At 41.2% G+C, this 22920-nt stretch overlaps 1 protein-coding gene across 1 annotated transcript in view; it reads right to left on the bottom strand.

The window, feature by feature from the left end:
• ctnna2 (catenin (cadherin-associated protein), alpha 2) overlaps window positions 1-12773 on the bottom strand; it is a 331524-nt gene extending 318751 nt beyond the window's left edge. The window contains exon 1 of the mRNA XM_028975730.1: window positions 12423-12773. The gene's annotated coding sequence lies outside the window, so the exon portion shown is untranslated. The remainder of the gene's footprint in view (window positions 1-12422) is intronic.
• Between the last annotated feature and the right edge of the window lie 10147 nt (window positions 12774-22920).

Below are 22920 nucleotides of genomic sequence, written 5' to 3'. Positions count from 1 at the left end.
TCTTTAAAAAGTGAACATGTCCCCAATGCTTATTAATGACTGCTCTTGGAGGATAATAGAGGGAGAGTGAAATAGGAAAAGAGGGAGGGGTGTCAGCATTTAACACAGTCACACTAACAGTCGGGCTTCTGGAATGAGCTGGCGACTGGCGGTGGAAAGCACCGGCACACAAAAGCTGCAGCGGAACAGCAGAGAATATATAACAGCTCATTGAGGCCGCCAGCGATTTCCAAGCCAGTCACGTGTGAGTGTTTATTATGTGCTCTTTTGTGAGTTATTGTTCATTAAATTATGTGATTAGCATGTTGTTTTGTGCTGACAACAGCCCCTAAAAAAAGTTTCACGCACACTGAGATGACTAGAGGTGTAATTCCTGCCCAGTTGCAAAAATGCAGTGTAGATGCTCTACATTCTTCAGTGTGTGTGTGTGTGTGAGTGTGTGTGTGTGTGTGTGTGGTGAACACGGCTGTAACCTGGAGCATTCACTACCAGTTCCCAAAAGTACAGGAAAGGGTAGGTGACACACTGCTTTAAAAAGGTCTCTTTTAATTGTCCCCATCTGACTGGTCTTCAGAGAGTGAGAGGAACCAACTGAACCCAATGTTATGCAATAGATTGTTGGTAAAAAGTTTGGATAAGACAAACACAACTAAGGGATTGAGACATTTTTTTATTAGCTCACATTCCTGTAGGAATCCAGATCACCTCATTCCTCTCAGGAGGAGACATCAATGAGCTCTCCTGGGCTACAGACATTTTTAAAACAGTCCAGTCTGTTGCCTTAGATACTGTCTTTTCTTCCGGTCTCTGGCTTTTTCTCCGTCCTCCATACTCACCTCCTTCTGAATATCCTGTACCACATTGAAGGCCATCAATCAATGAATACAGAGTTGCAGTGTGCCCTCTCTCCCTCTTCATCCCTCCAATATTGCCTTTCTTTCTATTTCCTTCTTCCTATCCCCCTTTCACTTGACCTTCCAGATGTTATCTCCATCTCTCTCTCCGCCATCATTCTCTCTGTTTCTGCACATCTCCCTCCTCATCCTCCCAGGGGACCGTGGGCAGACAGGTCTCACCAATGCCTGTGTGCTGCATCTCCGAGGCTTCACTTCCATCTCCTCACCAGCTCTGACAGCAGTGAACTCATATCCACCCCCCGGCCCCAGCACAGCCAGAACCACAGAGACCAGGGGCAAGGTTATAACAAAAGCAGGCACAAAAATACAACACCAGCACCCCAGCTACTGGGATTAAGGCTGTGGCTCACCCCAGAAATGGTCTCAGTCACCACACTGCAAAAACGTAGATGAAAGTAAAAGTGAAATGTAAAAGTGATTGTCATTGTGAAACACTGCAGCACAGCACACGATGACACAACGAAATGTGTCCTCTGCTTTTAACCATCACCCTTGATGAGCAGTGGGCAGCCATGACAGGTGCCCGGGGAGCAGTGTGTTGGGACGGTGCTTTGCTCAGTGGCACCTCACCTTGGCGGATCGGGACTCGAAAGGGCAACCTTCTGATTTGGGGGCGCTTCCTTAACCTCTAGGCCACCACTGCCCAAGATTATTTTGGATAATCTCTGATTAAAAAAAAAAAAGGTACTCAAAATGTTATCTTACAATCAGTGTTGAGCAGGAAAGTAGGAAAAAAAGGCAATTTTTGGCAAGGGAACAAATCAGTGCCCCTCAGGAGATCTAGGCTCAATATCTTTCAGGAATAACTGACATCGACCATGCCGCTTGAAGAGACCGCAAATGACATGTAGAAATGCTGCTAAGCAGAGTTGAGCCGATAAACAAAATGCGAAACAAATACAAATGCCATCCGTCATATTCACCAGCAGCCCTGTCGCAAAGTCCACTCTGTAATGCAAAGTGTCTACGCAACGGCGCAGGCATGAAATTGCTGTCACAGGCCAAGTCAGCATGTTACGGGTGTCATGCTGAATGCTAGACTACGGGCTGCCTGACTTGTCAAATGGTGCAGCTGTAAAATTAGAGTTGAATGGCTTACTCCCAAAGCTGGTGGACGCATCTCTCTCGCTCTTTCTCAGACAGCAGGTGTGTGTGTGTGTGTGTGTGTGTATATGTGTGTGTGTGTGTGTCAGAGCTGGCCCAACACACTGAGATTTACGGTGCTTTTTTATAAAGCTGCAGGCAAGCAAAAGGTCCTGGGACACACACAGGGCCAGCGACACATCATTTATTGAGATGAAAAAGTGTGATGCACATTTTAGAGCAGGGGATGAACACACACACACTTTTTGCATACATTTAGATTGTGGTGCTTTCAAATCATTTGTCTATTCGGATGAAATATAGACAGTGAAGTCAGCTTTTTCAGTATTCCAGACGTGGAAGATGCCTTAATGAGGTCATGCATAAAGTAACGGCTAATTAAACATTCAGTAAATTGTGATGTTCTGGCAACATACAGCTAAAAAAGAATAAGGATGGGAACACTTATTGAATACTGCCTTTGTCTGCAACTTAAGGTCAATTTGAGGATGGAAGAGAAGATGAGTTAACACTTCTTTTAAAAAAACTCTAGCTGACCCTGTTCAATGTCCTGCTGCAAGGAAAATTTATTAATAACCGGCTTGGCTTTAACCACTGCCTTGCGTCGCTCTTCCTAGTAAAACATCAGGTGTGCAACTAAACACAACCACACACACACACTCACTCTCGCTCTTCCTGTAAGCATTTAGGCAGACCTGATCTCCAGAGTGATCTCAGGGCCAGTTGGCCATCTGACTGTTTCATCTGTTTCCTGCACCCAGGGACAAAAGAGTTTCATTTTAAATAGAGCGGCCACGCTGGATAATGAAGCCTGCCTTCGTCAGCAGATGTGCTCACAATGCCTGACGCAGTGTCTGTGGACACACACACACACACACACACGTTTACACACATGCAGACATGCCAACACAAACACAAAACAGCACTGTATTAAGAATGTGTTTCCCAGAGATCAGCAGAAAGGAACGAGGTGCAGAGGTCTTGTTTAATGCTTCATACATTTGGTGCATACAGCCCTATGAAATAAAATTTTTCCTAAATTCCGTTTTTTACCATTTTAATTATTCTGAATTACATGTTTTCCTTTGTAAATGTATGTATTCACCTAATAACTGGGTGATGTGAATGTGAAAAAAGAATGACAAATCGCATTTAAATCACTGTTTAACAAAGTGCTTGGGCATTTAACGTTTGCTTTTGTAGAAGCATTTATATATAAATAATATGTTCATTTCATGCAAAGCACTGTTTAACAATATTACACATTCCTCCTTTTGAAAAATAAAAATCCTTCACATTTGAAATCAACATAGAAAGGTATCAAATAAATAAACATTGGGGAGACCTGGAATGAAAAAAAAAAAAGTTGTGCCCACTTGCATTAGGAACTGGAACCGGAACTAATGGTAATAAAATTACATTTTGTTTGTTTGCATTACCAAGAGTTGAACTGCGCTGAACTACGCAGAGTTTGCACAGAACCCATAGGGCCGAATCGGCACTGACAGCCTCTTTGCTGACCATGTGTTTACATTGCGTTGGTGTGCAAAAGTTATGCCTCCACAGGAAATACACGTAGTGTAGCCACTGTAGTGTAGCGTAGTGGGCTGCAGCAGCCTAAAAATTGGATTATACGCATCGGATTCCATTTTATTTCTTGGGTTCCGCGATTCCATCCACAGTTTCATCAATCATGGGCCCTAAATGCAGAGGCTCAGTTCCATAGCAAAGTTGCGTAGTTCCACATCCTTTATATGGTGTTCCTGACACCATCGTTCCCTGAGGCCAAACACAACAGTCGAGTGAGTCTTCTTCTCCCTCTGCTCTGCCCCCCTTTCCCTGTGCAACTTGTTTATAGGGATTAAGATAATGCTCCAATTGAGGTTAATACCTTAATAAAAAAATAAGGTCAGAATGCCTGGATACTGTGGTTTCCATTATATTAAAAACCATGAGCGTGACAATGTGATATATTTAAAAAAAAAACACTCAAAAGAAACAGGTTCACACTTACACACATGGAACTGTTTGTTGGACCATTCACGCACAACACATCTTAAGACTGTGGCAAACTTTAATCACCAAACTGCAATCAACCACTGCAGACTTGATCCATCAGATTAGATTAATTGCAAAATGCCCCCCAACCCCTTCTCAGAGAACTTTAAACATTTGCACAACAGTATCACATAGAGAGAGCATACTGTAAATGTCAACCCAGTCTAATTATTCTCCTGCAGGTGCTGACCTCATGTACTGAGAAATGTCACCTCCTGAACATACACAGAGAGAGAGAAAATGGTGGTTATAACCAGAATTAGGATTCATTTAACCACACTGGGGTCCATCAGGGAGCTCAGAGTTGATCTGTCAGAATGTCTTCTCCTTGACAGGTGTAGAGGCCCAAGGAGTTGGTTAAAAGCATCAAAGATATTGTGGAGGCTCAAAATGTTTCAATGCTGTCCTCAGTATGGAGATATTCACAAATAAATAAGTTTTTCATTAACCAAACTGAAAACACACACACTCACAAAAGTTGTCCAAGTTCAAAGTGAGCCTGTATCTGGCAGTCCTGAAAGACCGGAGGGCCATGTTGGCACCACATCTGCTCCTGCTCTTCCCCTTACACTGACAACCCAGCAGGCATGAAAGACAAGGCTCCTCAGAGAGATAAAAGTGCCATTAATTTTCCTCCCTCTCCCCTGTATCCACTGAGAGAAAGAGAGCATGTGTCGACATCAGCATTACCATACCTGGGCCAAAAAAAAAAAAAAAAACTGAAATGTCAAGCTTGGGAGTTCTTGAGGGTACATTAGGGAGGGGAAAATGAAGAATGGTGCAGCACACACAGGCAGAGATAAAGCCCAACAGTCAGGACTTCCTAAAAAAAAAAAGCTTGACTAAACTGTGATTCCCTCATACAGCAAACTGTAATATAGCGCTACTTCCAGAATTAATGAAAAGCAGCAAACCGCTCTGCGAAGAGAACGGACCTGAATTTTAACACGCCCAACAGAGAGCCTGTGTTAAAAGTTTGCAATACACAAGTCTCACTACATCCATTTTCATTGGTTTTGATGCTCAGGTGCCACTGGGCTTCCCCAGCTGGAGCCTGGTTACTTGATTGAGTCCTGATCACTCGCAGCCGCCACTCATTAGGTCCGAGTGATCAGGAAGCGCTGTGGTGAAAATGTGAATGGTGTGAAGCAGTGGGTACCTCACTGATCTCTAGGATGTGGAATTAACAAATGAAACTTGACGGTTGTGTTGGGAACGCTAAGTTAAAGTCGGCAATGTATGACGTATGGTCAGTGTGAGTGATGTGTAGTCAGCACCCATGCAGACAACATGCAAACAAAACAGTGCAATACAATTAAAGTGTCCAACACAGCTAAAAGGTGCTTCAGAGCACAATGATCTCCCATTAACAGCCGCTCATTCGATTTTTTATTTTTCTTTTAAATAAAATCATTGCTTCAGTAGCAATTACTTTTGACAGTTATCAATAAAGCTGAAACAAATTACTTTTTTTGCCCTGAACCCTCCAAAAATTAAGATCCACTAATGAAGTTTTCATTGAACCATCTTTGTTGACTTTGTTTGACTGCTCAGGATGGATCTTACCTGTACAACTTCGAGTTCCAGTTGGCTGGGCTGATTGTGGAAGTATTAATGGGCTTTCACCCCAGCATCACGGCCCATTTCACACGTCAATCAGCAAAGGAACACATCATTACCTGACAGGCAAATACCAGTTCTGCTGAAATGCTGGGCCCTCTGTCGTAGTTTGACATGAAGGTGTAGTGTTAAGTCTTTAATGTGAGCTCATCATAAATAAACATAATCATGGAACATTTTCAGATAGAATATATGTGTTCACTGTGTTTTAATAAAGTATTTTTACTCTGTGGTTGTTGGGGTGTATGAGTTCGGTGGGGACAATGACAAGATTGTGGTATGTGGAATTCCAAAAGGACAAAAGTGATGATTTAAACACACCACTGCCTGAATGAACATGTAGCTAATTATCTGGAGAATTTGTGTGCTGAAGTACTGGCAATCGGAAATCTTTTTTTTTAATAAAGTTAAGTAGTTAATCCAGCCTCAGTGTATATTTTGGTGCTGGTCCCAAGCCCAGTTAAATGGGGAGGAAAAGATGTCTGGCATAAAACCTTTGCTGATCTGAAGAAGAACAATAATAAGTGAATAGGGTATTATAGTGGAAGTGAACAGCAATGCTACTTGAAGGTGACGTTATTAGATAATAGGCCAGGGCTGCTGCATCCTTGAAAGCCTGCAACTTCTTTGAAATACAGAGCGGGGTCTTACCATGAAGTTCCATGCAAACATTAATAATGTATAATAATAGATAATTAATAAGAAAGTCTATTAAAAATAACATTAGAAGCATGGTTGAAACAAGGCCTCTGATCACTGTTTATGATCTGTGCAAAAACAGTTTTCACATTCCCAGTGATTGGAATAACAGCAGTAGATTACTTGTTTCAGTAACAAGTAATCTAACCAATTACTGTTTCCATCGTTACAACGCCACTACCATTACTGTAAATGAGTTGTTTTCATCCGACCAGGCTCTTAGCCACGGGAACGGCAAAGCTTTTTACATTTCTTTGACAAAGGGAGGGACGAGGCAATAACATAGGTGATGATGATTGGCTAACCATTTCATGGTTAGTCAACCAGAGGCAGAGGTGGGTATTTACGCAAACTTGATTTTTCCCTTGGTAAATTGAAAGTATAGAATGTATGTGTCTTATCCATGCTGGTAACGAGCCATTTAAATCTAATGAATCACCTCCCATTGCCTCACGGTTCATCAAAACTAGTGGCTAAGAACAGGGAATCAAATTTCACCACTTAGCAATAATTTCCTACAACACAATCACAAAATATAAACTTTATGCGAAAGTTCACCTAATTTTCTAGCTATGTTTATAATGCTCTAACTCAGTAACTAAAACTAACTACTTTTTAGTGATGTGTCCAACACTGCACTTACCACACACAAGTCAGTCACGGCAGAGATAGGTGACTAACTTTAAACATTTTAGCATAACACAGACCTGTCAAAATCAAAACCAAAAATAAGAAAGGTGAGGCATTTCATGTTTTCATTCACTTCCAGAAATGCAGATGACACACATTGCATACTTGTGACACTGATGCACACCATAAACAGTTTTCAAATTATTACGTTCAGAAGCTAAATCAACACCAAACAATTCTGAGTCATCATGATTCCTTTCCATAACTCACTAATAACTCATGTAACATCAAAAAGTTCCAACATGTTCTATTGTTATTTCATTTCAACTTACATTAATAACAGTCAACACTTAAGATAAATATGTAATAACATAACACAAAAGCAGTAATAAAAGTTGTAAAGCACAAGGCACAATAAAAAAATGCAGTATACTGGTTATCATACAACTATGGTAACTTTAGAGAAACGTTCCCTTTGATCTGAGTTGGCTGATCTCTCCCATCTGTTCGTTGCTCTCACCTGACAAGGGACTGCAGTTGTGCACCCATGCAAAGACAGGAACAACTGAGTGCAGTAATATGTTCCAGCATGGTGACAGAAGAAGTTGGTCCTCATCCAAATTAAAACCACCCATAAACTGAGGATTAAATGACTAAAACTCATCAGCAAAGAGAAGGCAGGTATAATAATTAAATAAGTGTCTGAGTTTTAATTACAAGCAAAGAGCATGAAATTGCAGCTTCAAATGTTAATATTGTCCCAGGGTGCGCTTAAATCATGAATAGATGCTTAGTTGTTTGTCATACACTATTTTAAAAGGAAATTGTTCCTATAAATTGTCAATCTATGACAACTTTATTGTTATTTGGAGTAGATTTGAGATGTTCACGCATTGTACAGCTGTTGAAAAAAGGTAGAGAGGAAAGCAAACTAACTATTGGTAATTGAAAGTGTTGAATAGCTGATGGGCAATTGGGCATCTTAATCGTATCGTATATAAGTAACTTTTTGTTTGATGAGTTGTTTAGAACTGCCAAAAATAGTTTAATGAGAAAACAGACCCAACTGAACCATATCCATAAAGCACAGAGAAGCCAAGGCCCAGCTGGGGAGGCCAAGCTGTTCCTGTAACTGTAATGGTCAATACAGACAGAGATAGGGTGCAAAAGAAAGGAACAGCAGAAAGATGGATGGAGAGGAACAATCAAAGGCACCAAGCAGAGAAGGGACACCAGGCAGCAACTGGACAATGAAAAGGGGTGAGGGGCAGATGCTGAATTCTGCTAAGCTCTCCCACTAGATTCAGAGTTCAAAATCCAATCAGAGGGACAGAAGGAGAGACAAAGAGAAGACAAAGAAGAAAAAGTTAGAAAAGTGCAACGTTTTTTTAAGTTGTGCTATATTTGCTGATTTTGGACACAACAAAGTCCTATTGTTTAGTTGTTTGTTGTTTCCACCCTAGACCTATCCTACTGGGTTTGCAATGATACAACAAGTAATAAAACATCCTTTTACAGGATTCTGTTCTGTTAATTTCCTCCTTTCTATCATGAAAAGCTCCACTAGAAGCTTTGTTGGAATTAAGAATATATACTACAGAGGATCTTTGTCATACAGAATGAAATATAAAACATTTCAGCTGTAGGTGAACATAAGGGCAGGATCTGGGCACGGGACCAGCTGTCAGTTCAAGTTAAATGGACGTCAGTGGTGAAATGAACCCTCCCCAGGAAGTTTCTACAAAAGTGAGCAATTAAAATAAGCACAAATTGACTTTTGAAAAAGTGACAGCCAGTCAGACAAAGCCCTGACCAGCAGAATAGTCAGCAAAGGGCTGATGGATCATAGGACAACCCATGAAAAAGTCTCATTGCTGCATAACTGACACACCTTAAGATAATGGAAGATCAATGATAGGGGTGTACTGGCAAGGATCTCATGATACGATACGTATTACGATACATGGTTCATGGTACTGAAAATGGTTCACTAAAAGTGTAAAAATAGAGCTGATTTTGATGCTGTGTACGATCTTGGTGGATCACATTACATTAATAAATCAAACATCATAACTCTGAACTAGTGGACACCAAAAAACGTTAAGATAAAATGCATAAGATTGAAAATAAGATATTAAAGTCAATTATCTAAGACTAATGTGGTTCAGGTTCCCACCAGATGGCACCTTATCACTGTGACTGTTTCCCCTAATTACTTTCCATGTGCAGTCCATCATCTGTAATAATGACTATTGCGTACATATATGCTTTGATATATTTTTACGTACACTTTTTTATTAAAAGGATCAAAATGTGAGGTGCGCCAACCTTAAGGTCTGTCAAAGCCCATTGACACATACTGCATGTGATTTTAAGCTATATAAGAAATAAATATTGTTGTTGTTATGTTTCAGCGACCGTGCTGTTTACTTTCTGTGCCTTCTGCCTCATACTTCAGCAGGACAGTATTATCACAACACAGTGCTGTACAACCACATATTTTTGGCTCAAAACAACATGCATCACCACACTAAGTACAAATTTGACATACCTCTAGCACAAAAGAAGCCCAGGGATTAAAAAGGTCAGGATGATGGAATAAGCACTGTCCAATTCATACAATGGTCAGTAATTTAGATAAGTACATAATGAAAGGCAATTTAACCTGTTAATTAAATCATTTTTGAACGGTGAAATAGAATAAAGTGTGATTCATCAAAAGAATGCAACCTTGACAGGACTGAAAATTAAAAAAGCTTTATAATACTTAATAATACTAATGCATTGGGATTGGGTCTTCTCAGCACTAACCAACATAAGATGGTTCCAATGGATATTGTTCTTATTGAAATAACAAAAACATTAACACAGCTTTGAACACTACAGCAATCCGGGCTACATGAGGATTTTTTTTAATCCAAAATTAGGAAAAATGTAGAGTTTGCACACACTGGTTAAAACATCAATACCAGTCTCTATGATTTATTCATGTAAAGCATGGCTTTAAATTTTGAAAGGATACCATACTTTCAAAATCACTGTTATAAATTCATACAGAGTCTGAGGTACATCATTGTCTCCAGCTGTTGTGTGGGGTAGTGGTGGCCTAGCGGTTAAGGAAATGGCCTCGTAATCAGTTCGAATCCCGATCCGCCAACTTGCCACTTTGGTGCCCACACACTGCTCCCCGGGCACCTGTCATGGCTGCCCACTTCTCACCAAGGGTGATGGGTTAAAATCAGAGTTGTGTGCACCGTGTGCTGTGCTGTGTATCACAATCACTTCACTTTCACTTGTGCTGCAGAGACCCAGATGATCAGAATGATTGTATGATTTCACTCACATACTTGGCTAGTAAACACGATTCTGATTCTGATGAACAGTTCAACCCCTCGGCAACAACACACATTAAATAAAGGGGACAGTTGAATGAAGTGTCTAAATCAGGGTTGCAAAACATTACATTGACATGACATTAACTAATCACATTAAACCACACTTCTCCGAGTCGGACTAACACAGCCAGATAAATCCTACCTATGAATATATGCTACCCACTAGGGTTCTCATTTTCTATATTCTTAGTACAATTGCCAAAACCTCGAGTAAACTTGTTTCATGCTGTGTGTAGAAATCTAGGGGAATTTAATCCAAAATGTGGAAAAATGCACTGTACATTCAATGTTCAAAGAGGCCTAGGTGCTGTGTGCATGCTCCACAATTCCCTCTCAAGGCACTGACCGGAAAATGATGGAAGTGGCGGCAGGGTCTGCCTCGAATCACATTATAACCAAAAGGGATAATGCGCATCTGTTCAGCAAAATAAGTAATGCATACAACAGGGAGTGAGTGGGTATAGAACAGCACATGCAAAAATGCCAATTAAAAGTGGGAATATGTCCCGGAAAACATAGCATAGACATACACTGGTCAATTAATCCATTCCCACTGACATTAAATGGAATGAAAACTGTTTTCTTTTAGAATTGCACTGTAATACCGTAGTAACAACAGCCTGTTTTTCTTTCAGTGCTCAGAATGATGTGAACAATTGGGAGCACGCACAGAGTCACAAGTGCCAAACATTCCCATCACCCTGTCAGAGTGGTTTCCCCAGTGCGTCACCAATACATGCCTCCATGCCACTCAAAGGTTCATGTCCTAAATATGGGTGCATGGCACCCAAATATATCCTTTTGGATTCCAGGCTCAACTCGGGTTACAGAAATAGAGAGCAATAAACGACAAACCAACCCCCCACCCCCGTCACATGTCTGCACAGCGTCTACCTTGGTGGGTTTTTCTACCATTAATTCAGAGATAAAAACTCATTGACTTTAGATCGTTCTAAGGCAACTGTGCTAAACTGAGCAATGGAAAAAAAAAGTTCCTCCAACACACTGCATGAGAATGATCCGGATCGTTTGTCTAAAATGTTCCTGGTTCGGTTCCTTATTTCGTTTGGAGGGGGAATGTAAGCGAGTCCGATCAAGCGAGCTCCGACCCTCTCGCAGGAAAATCTGCGCGCTGAGGAACCATCTGGACAGAATCTGGAATTTAGGGAGTTGTCTTCAGCACCACGAACCCGCAGCAACGGGGACTGTGGCTTGATCGGATACTGTCGGATGTAAGAGTGTAAAAGAAAGGACTAACGAATGTTAATTTTTTTTTTTTGCTTTTGTAGGGAATTTGCACAAAGCAGAAAACGAAAGCAGCTTCTACGCATTCTACGCTCGGACCCCCTCTCACCCCGGATCAGCACCACCGCGGACCAGGGCGCCGAGGGGCATCTGAAGCATTCGCTTTCCTGGACCAAGGACAGCGGCGGCAGGGCGAGACAAAGAATAGACGGGACGCCGTCTACATGACACCAGAGCCGGGGGGACGGGAGGCGCACCGGCGATGGTCAGGTGGTCCGCCGCTGTCCGGCTGGAGACCGACCCGATGCACGAACCAACCAACCAGCCATTGCATCTGTAAATTGTACTGTTGCTGTTCTCGTCTTCAGATCGCGAGAAGCCGCGCGTCTCTCTCCGCAGCCGTGATTTTAGGGCACCGACGGCTACGCCTCCCAGAACAATGCCCATGTTGAGCTGCGGTAGCCGGTTAGCTAGCAGGCTAGCTCCGCGATACCCTAGGACCGGAGGCAGCAGGAGCGCGGCTCGGTGCTGAGACTTGCAGGCTAAAAATTTGCTAGGCAGGAACACGGGTTATTTTATTTATTAAAATAAATAAAATAACCCCTGCTGTTTGTCTTTTTTTTTTTTCTTTATCTTTTTTTTTTTTTACAAAGCTCAGCAGTTCTGAAGGGGTTTAGCGGGCAAGAGCCACACACCTCGCCTTCCTTACAGAGAGCCCGTGGAAAAAGATAGCACAGCTGGCTAACGCGCCTACCTTTATGACAGTTCTTGGGTCCCGACAGGAGATTTTTGGCGGGGAAAGAGGGGGGGTCCTTTGCTGGGTATATTTCCAAAAGACTTCCTTTCAGCCTGTCCTGTTCGCTGGGGGGGCCGCCGGAATTCCTCCCGCTCGCCTCGCAGTGATGGAGCAGAGTGAGCGCACGCGTTGCTGTCGGTATCTAGGAAATGCCGCTCTCCCTCCCTGCCGCTCCCTGCCAAATACTGAGCCCTCCCACCGCTCCTAGCAGCCACTGAGAAGACAGGTGCTGAGTATGCGCGCACTCAGAAACGCGAGATCCTCTGCAATATAGTGAGCCGTGTGGTACCGAGCTGTCAAGTCCGCGGGCATCATTCAGGACGCATGCGCAGAACGGTTTCTCTGCAAAAAAAAATGCTCCCAGATCTGGAAGCTGAGCTGTATCAGATGAACATGGCAGCGCTGAATAGTCGATATTTTTATTCTCATTTGTATAATATGCCGACAAAAAAAATCATGTCACCTTATTATTACATGGCTAAATATAATTGCAGGCGCCAATTTTGCCCTCTATTAACAGCTAGTTTATTAAGATGGGTTTTTTTTTTTATCCCTTTATTCCCCCAAAAAGTTTGAGTCAAAGTCATGGGAGCCAATACTTTATCCAGTCTGAAATGGATTGAGGTCCAACTTTTTGACTAGGCTTTACTAGAACAATGAATCATTTGATTTTACCTATTTGAAATTAATGGCATTACAAATGTAAAATTGCGTTTTAGGCCTCAAGCTGTGTTTAACTTGGATTTTAATTGGCAATTACACTATATTACACAAATTATATTGCAATTAAAGTCAGGACCACTTAGGGGGGCATAATTTAAGAAGTATATTAATATTACAAGGTATATTGTGTGTTGTATTGGTTTGGGTGAGTTGCTCAAGGGTAGCTGTATCTAATCACTTTTTGTATATCACTACATGTGCATACATATATCTACAAAATGTACGCAATGTTAAAGGTCTGCCAACAGAGTCACTGGGGTGTCAGATGATCCTGCTACTGCACCATTTGTAGGTTCTACAGCTCTGTTCAACCATAGTAAACATTCAGCTGTCTGAATGATATAATAATGTAATATATTGTGGAAGTGTGGAAATACACACTTTTATTGCAATCCCCTTTCACACAGCAAATTAATTCATTTTGGAAAAATGTATTGCACACACTTGTTGTTCTATTTTCCTTATCACAGATACACATTATTAATACCCAGGCCTTATTATAAATTAATAATTGTGATGATAAATAAATGAATGAATAATGAATATCTGAAACATGACAAATGGCTGTAACAACCATGGTGAAGGTTGAGTTGTTTTGCTCATCTGTAGATGTGCTTGTATTTCATACATCTGACTACTTGGCTTGTTTGGGAATTATTTAAAAGATGAAAGTAATTATCACCCCTTCATTATTTAGATAGACACTCCTCTCCACACATGAAAGCACAACCTTTAATGATCTAAAATTATAGCAAATATTCTAAAGTTAGAGTCAGGTGTTTTCTTCATTTTCTTCCCTTTTTCATTTCATTTTGTACCCAATCTATAAATTGTTCAGATTTGCCTTGGTTTCAGTTCACCATCATGTCATGCATAACCACACTGACATTTTTGCAGCAGAGGTATCTTTGTACAGCAGCTGCACATCAGCAAAAGACAAACACCGCCAAATTCCCTCAGGATTCACAGAATGACAGTAACACCATCTTCTTAAGTTGGCCTTTGCCATGCTGTATTGCTCTGCTAATAGAGGAAGCTACAAAACTATAACTTGACCCCATCCTGATGTGGCAACTGCATATATCATACGCTGCCAGTAAACAATTGACAACTTCTGAGAAGGGTGCTTACTCTCTTATGAAAATGTCACACAGCAATCCTGTACCAGAGTGGGGGGGAAAGGGTTAAGGTTGCTGCCCAGTATATTTTTGCTGAGTATTAGTGTTCTCAGCTACAGATTGGCAGTTACCATAATGAGCGTGGTGGAGTCACAATTTAAAATATTCACATATCTGACAGCATGAGTGGCAATTTTGCATGTGTTTGTGAGAGGTGATTGTCATGAACCAGCTACTATTCATTAGACCAGGTAGAATTAAAACACAGCAGCTATGCCCAGCTATTAAGCTGCATTTTAATTGTAAATATACAATTTTACACACTCACAAATTAATATTCTTGGCAGGTTTTCTCTGACATTTTTTAAATCAGCTGTTAAAAGATGTCACCAATATTTTGTTGTACATGCTAAACATGTATATTTGAATCCCTGAGTATGTATTCATTTTTTACCTTTTTCAGTACTGCACGTGTTAATAAACTGTGACCTGAGGAAATAAATTAACTAAATATTTTAAATCTTCTTGAGACTACTTCATCTTAAATCCTTGCTTTGTCTAAGATATCACTGATGCAACCCATGCATCCATCCATAAATCTATTTAAGTAACCTTCTGGGTGCCAGTCGATCACATTGTGAAACACAAGACATGCCCACAGACAGATCGAGCAGCTTATCTATCTTTGCTGTGAATCTTTAGACCATGAGAGAAAACCTTCGTCTTCGTCTTTGTCTTCCTCCGCTTATCCGGGTCCCCCGGGTTGCAGCATCCCAAGTAGGGAATCCCAGACAGCCCTCTCCCCAGCCACCTCCACCAGCTCCTCCCATGGCGTTCCCAGACCAGATTAGAGATATAATTTCTCCAGCGTGTGCTGGGTCGACCCGAGGGCCTCCTGCAGGCAGGACATGCCCGAAACACCTCCCCAGGAAGGCGTCAATGAGGCATCCTGACCAGATGCCCAAACTCAACTAGCTCCTTTCAATGTGGAGGAGCAGCAGTTCTACTCTGAGTTCCTCCCGATTGTCTGAGATCCTCACCCTATATCTACGGCTGCGCCTGGCCACCCTACTGAGGAAACTCATTTTGGCCCTTGTATCCGGAATCTCCTTCTTTTGGTCATTACCCAAAGCTCATGACCATAGGTGTAGATTGGTACATAGATCGACCGGTAAATCGAGAGCCTTGCTTTCTGGCTCAGCTCCCTCTTCGCCACGACAGAACAGATCGGCGTCTGCATCACTGCAGACGCTGCCCCAATCCACCGGTCCATCTCCTGCTCCCTTCTTCCCTCACTCATGAACTATACCCCGAGACTCCTTCACTTGAGGCAGTACCACTCTCTTGACCCGGAGTCGAGAACCATGGTCTCAGATTTGGAGGTGCTGTTCTTCATCCCAGCCGCTTCACACTCGGCTGCGAACCTACCCAGAGCTGAAAGTCAGAGCCTGATGAAGCTAGGAGGTCCACATCTTCTGCCAAAAGCAGAGACGAGATTCTCCTGCCACCAAACTCAACATCCTCCACACCACGGCTGCGCCTACAAATTCTGTCCATATATGTTATGAACAGAACCGGTGGCAAAGGGCAGCCATGGCGGAGTCTAACCCGTTCTTCTGCGAGGCATTCCCAGCAGATCTGGCAGGCCGTTCCTCCCAATCATGCCCCGCCAGGTCATGCTGTCATTGCCCACATGAGCGTTGAAGGTAGGACAATGGAGTCCCCAGTCGGAGCATTATCTAGCACTCATCCCAGAGACTCCAAAAAGGTTGGGTACTCTGAGCTGCTATTTGGCGCATAAGCACAAACAACACTCCGGACCCATTCCCCGACCCAAAGGTAAAGGGAAGCTACCCTCTCGTCCCCCAGGGTAGAAAGTTTCCTTTTCTGGGGATTGGACCGCCAAAGCTCCTGCCTCCATCTGCCACCCAATCTACATTGCACCTCTAATTGCCCCAGACAACATAGGTCCTAGGATCATTAGGGCTCTCGAACTCCTCCACCACGATAAGTTGACGATTCAAGGAGGAGATGAGAGAAAACCCATTGAGAAAACAATACATTTTTCTCCTCGTTGAAAGGCAGTAGTGCTACAATGACAATACACATTTCTCCTCATTGAAAGGCAGTAGTGCTACAATTACAATATATATTCCTCTTTACTGGGAAAACAGCCCTGACCCATGGAGGCATGGATCTGACTTTGCAGGCCTCTTAAGGTATTCTGTGGTTTCTGGCATCAGGCTATCCATAGCAGATTATTTTACATCCTGAAAGTTGATGCGTCTGTGGATTGGATTTATATTTCCAATGAGACATGCAGATCTAAGAGTAAATTAAAAAAATACATCCATATGAATGAAGGAAGTAATGTTTCCAAGAAGAACATGGCCTAAAGCATCACACATCCCATAGTGCATTCTGGTGCCATGTATTCAGCAGTGTCATGTTGGCTGGACATGGCAAGGGGAGCTGAGTTAAGTCACTGCAATAAAGGTGCATGTCCACACAATAAGGGTTGTTTCACTTTATACAATTTAAAATAAGCTACAATTTGTGTTATGCTTAATTAGTAAGAACTGGATGGCCTTTGTGCATGAGCAGAGTTTGTCCTACCGTACTGTGCAAGCATATGTGACCCAGAAAAAATAAGTCATGCCAGTCATGCCATGGTCAAAACAACCATGACAAACAAATGGTGATGTGTCAGGTAATCAGCTTCCCACACCATATATTTAAATTGACAAAAAAATAATAATCTAGTTTCTCCTTGCTTCAGACACATAATCTCTGTCTCCTTTTATTCTTTGATCCATTTCCAATCCTCACATAATTACTGTATTCAGATATAAATACTACAGCATTGACTTAACATGATTTAGTTGCTCCATTTCCACCCGAGTCACAGCAATATGCAGTGGAAATTGTGCATAAACTTGGGTAGCAAACATTTCCTATTTCCATTTCCTATTAAGGGCTATTAAGGGCACAAATCCCAAAAGGTCAGGGTAACATCACATATCACATTATGTCATTATTTCACCCTTATCTTTCAGTTGTTTTAAATCAATACACGTGCACAAGAAAATATTGGCTTATTAATGTTTACAGTGAGAGGAGGAAAAATTCGCTCATTTATGCATTTGACTGCATCTAGCATTTGCACATGTGGCCTCTTTTTTGCCATGCATAATACTGTAAATATGCAGATTATTATTAATTTAATGATAAATCACTGTTACACTACTTCACTCACATGGAAACCAGTTGCTATGCTGTAAATCAGAGCGGTTTCTTCTTTAATTCTTGATTTTCCAGAGCTGATCATTGTAATATGTAATATTGGCCGAGCAACTAAAAATTCTGACTGTTTTCCAAGGTTTTCAAAGTTGTTGAAATGCCATTTATGTAAAGATTTAAATTTAAATGTGTTGCTTTAACACTATACGTATGCTTTTTCTGTTGTGATACAATGACATTGTTGTGTTTTTTTGTTTTTTTACCATGGCAATGGACAGCTCAAGCTGTTTTGCCCCATATTTCCCATTTATTGGTTATTCAGGTATTAGGGCTCCCTGAACAAGTAATACATCCACCCAGCTCCTCTCATTACCACCATCTGCTGTTCATCCTCTCTTTTAACTACAAAAAAAAACAACCCCTAGATATCTGCAATCAGCGACATGTTTGTATTTTCACAAACATCTAATGCAGCAGAGTCACACTGGATTGACTGTATCTGTCTGCAGACCATGCATTTGTTCAGGGGTGTAGCCCAAAAGGATCAATTGACCGTTAGCTAATGGCCCTGTAAATCTGGTTCCTGTCACTCCCTGCATGCATATGAATCCCATCTGTTTGCTACACATGTTCAAAGCCAGCACAAGAGGAAGTGAGCTCACTGGGTGGTGTCTGCCTTTGGGACAGCCATTAGTCAGTATTCCATCCCCCTGATGCCTTGTTTTCTGCATGCCAAATGTAATTAGGTCATCATTCACATAACACTGTGAGGTACACACTAAACACCATTTAAATTTGTGACCAAATCAGCAAGAACTACCCAATCCTCTTAAATCCCCTTAAGCCTGGTTGGTAGTTTTCAGTAAAGCACTATTTAAGTTGAGCTACATTCATTCCAGGTCTCAATGAACCCTTTGGATCGCTAATGTTCTTTCAGTTGCACTAGTGCCTATTTTAACTGCTGTTACCACCTAGGAAGAGACTTGAATGTATTTAATCCTATGTCAGTTGTCAAAACAACTGTCTTCAGCACATTAACTGTATAGAAACTCAAGAGGCAAATTAAAATGTTCAGGAGATTTGCTCCAGAGCTACGGTGGAATTGAATGATCCCCATATTGGAGTTGACCTATTGCTGGGGACCAGAGCAAGCTTTCTCTGTAACTAATTAATTTACAACTTGCACAGATTCTGATCATTTGCAGGTAGGAATTTAGTGCTTGTGGTAAATCTGGACACACCCTCCCTCCCATCTTGGAAGGTTTCTTTACAACCCTGTATAAGTGGAGAAAACAGAATAGAAAAAAAAATAATGCAAATAGCTTAATCATTGCAATGAGACCCTAATTGGTTCAGAAAAATCATGATACATGTAAACCCAGAAAGCATAAACAACAATTTATTAGCATATGTGACTTCAAAAAAATCCATCAAAGTGCACTTGAGGCAAGCACCTGTCTCCACATGGGATCCTCTTTTATGACCTGCCAGATTGCTTTGTCAGGGGCTTCAGCTACAATACACTGACCTTGCAATCAATGTCACTCTGTGTTAAGAGAGAGAGAGAGCAGTGAATGGTTCAAAACACTGCAGTATTTTCCCAATATCTTCTTACTCATAGTGTGTCAGATATAGCTGGAAAAATGTTAAAGGATAAAATGTTGTACAGGCTGTAAAAGCTCCTCTGAGGTGTAATCAATTAAAGATCAAAACACTTTTTTTATATACAGGGTGGGCCATTTATATGGATACACCTTAATAAAATAGGAATGGTTGGTGATATTAACGTCCTGTTTGTGGCACATTAGTATATGTGAGGGGGCAAATGTTTCAAGATGGGTGGTGACCATAGTGGCCATTTTGAAGTTGGTCATCTTGGATCCAACTTTTGTTTTTTCAATAGGAAGAGGGTCAGGTGACACATCAAATTTATTGGTAATTTCACAAGAAAAACAATGTTTTAACGTAACTTTATTCTTTCATTAGTTATTTACAAGTTTCTGAACACTTATAAAAACCATTCCCATTTTATTAAAGTGTATCCACATACTAAATAGCCCTGTACACACAATGATCACAGTAATTGTCAGTAATTGTGGCAGCAAAATTTTTCATGATTTTGTTATTTGGGTTTCAGATTCTTATTGCAATTTAATATTGAACAAAGGAATATATCTTTTAATTGCAGGTTCACAAAAAAATCTGTGTTTCATCAAGATGACTGTGCATTCAGGGAGTCCTTAACACAATTATACAGTGATAATTAGGGATATGTTCATGAAATAAGACTGCACAGCCGTTTCCACCTCCGGCAGTGCAGGGTAATCAGTGGTCATGGGATCAGCACGGTTCCACAGACCTCTAGCACAGCCAGTTCACAATGACAGTAGGACGCCACTAATTGGATTAAGTGTCCCAGATGACTACATAGTGCAGCCTTGAGATTTATCACTATAGACACCTTCGCTGGACACACAAGTATTCCTTGTGAAGATATATTCCAGATGAAGAAACTTTCCCCTCTTTGTAATAGATCTATCTATCTGAATGTTTGATAGTGGACATGGACCTGAAATTACTACAACAAAGATTACATTAGTAATGTATAATGACAGTACCAGATTGTCCACTTATAAGATTTGTGTGTGAGAGTGAGGAAGTACGGAAAATGAGAGCCACCTCTATGGGCTTCTTCCGTTTAAAACTTAAAATAATCATTAACCTTTAGGGTGACAGGAAAAATGTATCTTTAAGATACATAGCAAAAAGTCCTTTGTCTCTCTTTTTATTTCTGTAAATCCTGAAAAAATACTAGATGTGATATAAGTGAACTAGAGTGGCACAGAAGGGTAAACAGAAATGTAAATACCACAACACTAATGCAAAAAATGTTATGCACACTGGACACTGTGTTCATATATCAAATATTGCATATTGCACAAAATATTTGATATATAAATGCAGTGTACATTATCCCTTACATAATCACATGACAGTGAATAACATTAATACAAATATCAGTACATTGATTATCAATGCATCATGATGCATCCCATACATTTTTCAACATTACTTCACATGATGTTTTCAGATTCAAGAGTTAAGGTCTTGTTCACCTGTGTGGACACTTTGATTTGCTACAATGAGCGGAAAAAGGTCTGTGTTCTGTCCGCGCTTACCTGATGCCACAAACAGCATAAAAACGGCTGGTTCAGACGTCCATGATGCCAGGTGAGTCTGACCTGAACGTCAACCTTTTTTCTGCACGTTGGTGCAGAATGAACACGACATGCGCTGTGCTCACTGCAAGATTTGCACCACGCTTGCCATGGTTTTCTAAATTCCCGGTAAGATGATAAGCTTGTGTTGTAGATCTCTGGACACTCAGAGACTTATAGGATCAGCTTGTCCTCCATTCAGCTTTACCTCCATTGTGTGTTTCAAAGGGGCAGACCAAACACTAGCCTGCTTTAATTCTACTTGTCACACATTAATCCATCACGGCGCTAAGCAGATCAACAAATTTTACCACAGCATTATGATATAATCGATTTTGTTCTGCAAGTCATCAAAAACATGATTGTCCACAGCTGCATCGCGATGCATCGACTATAATATTAATTTCAACAATTTCAATAATTTTCATGAACAGTGACAGTGGGTTGATGAACTTCAAGTTCTTGAGAGATGGATTTGTGTTGTTTTTGTTTTATTATTTATTCTTCTGTTTTGGTTTTCATGGTTCCTAATGATTCTATCTATACCCAGTGTGCACTGGGTTTAGTGTGTAACATTCTCACCCCTAAAGAAAACAACCACAAAGTAGCAGGTTCAATGAGCACCTAAAACCATTTTTACTCTCAGCAAGACGCTTAATCCTGATTTTCTCAATGGGGACATTGCTTGTATTTGTACTACAACTCATGGTGGAGAGCAAGGCTTGATGATGATGTGGAAATCAACCAAAATTCTTCAAACTGCCCATAAATTAACAAATTAACTAAAACTCCACGTTTGGAACAATTAAAAGGACAGCAACAACTCAGTCTATGTCACACTCAGTGTGATACCAGGCTAATTGCTGTACTTCTGTCATCATCTCATTCCTCTGAGCCCCCGCAAATGGCCAACTACCGTCCTCCCGCCTGTGTCCCATTCGCATGCTTCCGCCATGTGCCAGAAAGCCTGTTGTCATGACATCACTCCTCTTGATCCTCGTTATCCTCCACTTCTCTGAGCCCATCACTTCAGTCAATGGGAGCACTAATCAAAGCACTAATGACCCCAGAACTGAGTCCTTGGCAGCGGTCAGGCCAATTTCCCTTTATGTGGGGGTGTTCAGTAAATAGGTTTATGAAATACCTCATAATCCAAAAATCTGATGTGTGTTAGACAGGATATCTCATATTTTCTTCATATTTGTGAGTCCTGTCTAAACATATTTAATAAAGTGGAAGGTGTGCAAATTAAGTATTTAAACCATAGCACATAATGCCAGCTGTCAGCTACACAATGCAATGAAAAAAAAAGATAAAAATAAACCACTCTGGATTTCTGGTGGGAGACTCGGTGCCTTGAATCATAAATTAAATAATGGTCATGACTTAATACATGAGAGGGATTAATCATTTAGAGGGGTGTCAGTTTGAAATATGGCCATTTTGCAGTTCAGAGACCAAACTTCACGTCCTGGGAGATCTCGATTTGGGACAAAATTGTAGGAAAACTTTTTTCTTTTGCAGCTGCACCACTAAAGCTGACATTGTCCTGCTGAAATGAGAAGGAGCAATCTGTTTGTTCAGCTCCCTCTTTGGGAGCTCACTCTGAATCGTGCTCATTCGCTTCAGGTGTGTGTTTGCTGGGTGCTCCTATGCTGTCAGAACATTTTTTTTCCCTTGCAGGCTACTGCGAATGAAAACCAACAAGCCTCCGCTGTACTTAATTCACAGGAACGAGGAGGTTAAACACAAATGGCATTAGTGTGGTCTCTTCTCAGTTCTTTAGTCCTCATCTAGACACCAGTACAGGTTCAAATGAGTTATGTTACCTGCCATGTGTTTCTGTACCAGATGGAGTTTTACAACAGAGCATTGGCGATGGCTAGATGGTAATGCAGGGATGGGTGGCTGGGGTGAATTTCCTTGGGAATATCCCTGCACGCTGTGTTTCAGCCTGACAGCTGGCTTTTCAGCAGTGTGCTGTTTTATTGAGTCAGAGAAGGGAAACCTATTTGGAGCTTTGTCCTATATCCTTTCTTTAAATGCCCAGTGGAGGTAGAAATTTAGGTTGTAGGGTTCCTATCTGTTTCCCTGTGCTGTCAAGATGAGTTTATTATTATCATTATTATCATCATTTACCTTAATCTCTTTGTAAAT

This window comes from Denticeps clupeoides, chromosome 4 (assembly GCF_900700375.1).
Source record: "Denticeps clupeoides chromosome 4, fDenClu1.1, whole genome shotgun sequence".
In the NCBI taxonomy this organism is placed as follows: domain Eukaryota; kingdom Metazoa; phylum Chordata; class Actinopteri; order Clupeiformes; family Denticipitidae; genus Denticeps; species Denticeps clupeoides.
This window is presented reverse-complemented; position numbering and strand designations above follow the sequence as displayed.